Source organism: Ctenocephalides felis, unplaced genomic scaffold, assembly GCF_003426905.1.
Source record: "Ctenocephalides felis isolate EL2017-DRISC unplaced genomic scaffold, ASM342690v1 CF-g0.4_SCAFFOLD_03198, whole genome shotgun sequence".
NCBI lineage: Eukaryota > Metazoa > Arthropoda > Insecta > Siphonaptera > Pulicidae > Ctenocephalides > Ctenocephalides felis.
The window spans coordinates 11408-13960 of NW_020539352.1; the positions used below are offsets into that span (position 1 = coordinate 11408).

At 24.7% G+C, this 2553-nt stretch overlaps 1 long non-coding RNA gene across 1 annotated transcript; it reads right to left on the reverse strand.

Annotated features, from left to right (window-relative positions):
• Positions 1-1802: 1802 nt before the first annotated feature.
• On the reverse strand, positions 1803-2111 carry LOC113381910. Its single transcript, XR_003367599.1, has 3 exons — positions 2092-2111; positions 1910-2036; positions 1803-1840 (listed from the first exon to the last, which is right to left on the reverse strand). It is a non-coding gene; the product is annotated as an uncharacterized LOC113381910 (long non-coding RNA).
• Between the last annotated feature and the right edge of the window lie 442 nt (positions 2112-2553).

Below are 2553 nucleotides of genomic sequence, written 5' to 3' on the forward strand. Positions count from 1 at the left end.
AGTAGTTAGCATGTCTATGATTTGAAAATGAAGTGAATTTTTGAGGAAACGCGCAGTAACAAGGGTCGCAAAGGCCGCGTATGCGACAAAAAAAAAATCGCGTATAGAACGCAATTAGAGTTTAAAAGCAGAGTTTATAAAAAAAATGTATATGCCAGGCAAACAGTGCCGCATTGGATCTGTCTACTTTATTATGATTATTATCCCATGTAGAAATTAATATGGTCTGAATCTACAAGCAATATAAAATCTACATTGGTCAAATTTGAAACCAATATCGGCTGGTCATAAAAATTGAACATTTTTTATATTGAGGCCATATAGGTAAACCAACAATTGGTCTATATTGGTCTATATTTGGAAATTTGGAACCAATGTTGCCTACAAATTGTTGAATGTTGGTAAGGTAATATACAATTAGACAGAGAGCTGGTAAACATTTAGAATTGTTAATTATTGAATTATTCTGAAACTTATAACTGATGTTGAAATATTACACAAATATTTGAAGATTTGAAGTTGAAATAATATAACGCATAAATCAATGTCATTTATTTAACAATAAAACACCTGAAATTTATTTATTTATTTATTTATTTCTGAAATGAACATATACGTAAATTTATTAAGAATGTTTTTGTGGAAATTCATTTATTAAATATAAACAATGATACAAATATATAACTGCATTAAAAATATGATTATTTATAAAACACAAAAGTGTCATAAATATTGATTATTTTTTTAATAGATATTTATTAATACATATCAAGTAAACTTTTTTTATAACAATAACAAAAGCAAATAAACTTTCCTATTTATAACATCATCACTCGATAAAACATTTCACAGCATCTGAACATATTTTATTTGTTGTTAATATATTTATTATCCATTATGAAATATTTATTTCATCGTCTAGAACAGTCATTGGAAAACCTACCTTACATTTGATATATATCAAATAAATTATAATCGAATAATCATTCGATTATAATTTACGTGATATATATCAAATGTAAGGTAGGTAAAGTAATAAAAGTAATAAAAGCAAATTAACTTAACTATTTATAACATCATCACTCGATAAAACATTTCACAGCATCTGAACATATTTTATTTGTTGTTAATATATTTATTATCCATTATGAAATATTTATTTCATCGTCTAGAACAGTCATTGGAAAACCTACCTTACATTTGATATATATCAAATAAATTATAATCGAATAATTATTCGATTATAATTTACGTGATATATATCAAATGTAAGGTAGGTAAAGTAATAAAAGTAATAAAAGCAAATTAACTTAACTATTTATAACATCATCACTCGATAAAACATTTCACAGCATCTGAACATATTTTATTTGTTGTTAATATATTTATTATCCATTATGAAATATTTATTTCATCGTCTAGAACAGTGACTGGGAAACTTTTTCAATCATAACCCCAAAATATTTTTGTCCAAGTTTGTATTGTCATCTGAAACCTCGTATTCCTTGTTAATAAATTTATAATATATCATTATATATTATCAATATGAATAATTTATGAAAGCGTTAAAATGAGATTGTAAAATGCACTCGACTCTACTTTTACCTTAACAAATAATGACTTCATATCATAGTCTAGAATCTTGCTATGCAAATGTACAGATTTATTGACATTCCACATTGCATTTATTATAATCAAACATTATGACTATTCTGTCAAAATTTATATCTTTCCTTTCTATAACTTATTTAGTTACAAACTTTTGATGAAAAACTTTTCGATAACATTTTACTACTAAGCAAACCAGTTTCTCTATTTTCTGCGCTTACAACAATATTACCTGAAAATAAATAAGAATATGTTTTAAATGCAGAGACATATAATTATATTATAACAAGTATTGTCTTACCTTTTATAAATATGAAAGTGCAGTATGTCTTCACTCAAAAAGATTAGGTTATGTTATATTTTATTATGTTATATTTTATTATATTTCACGTAATATGTACAACTGATTTCTCAATGTGTTTAAACTCCTGATCAATATAAAAATCCTTAGTGAGAAAAATAAAATTATCTTGCATTTCTTACCATTTTTATTGAAAACTTGCAAATTTTGACATTTCGAATAGCTAGTTTCCGATTATTTATTAGAGATACTAATAATAATGTAGTTAGCAGTAATTATTCTAAAAATAAATAGCTATTAGTTACAATGCATAAACGCATAATTAAGTATTATACTCACCAATAGTAAAAAGAATTCGTCTATTAAAACTAAGGTTATGTTAGATATACATAACTTATTACTTAATCTATCCATCCCAAATCAAATCAGATGACGTAAAATTAAGTTGAACTTTCAAACCTTTGTATTTTAATCCAAAGTAACAACAAAGAAATGAAATATTGTATATTTTTCAGAGACAATGCTTACTAAACAATTGTTAACAAAACTTGTTTGTGGTATATATTTCGCACCAATGCACATTACACACATTAGAAAACAATGTACACTATAACACTATTACACATTACACATAACTGAAAATA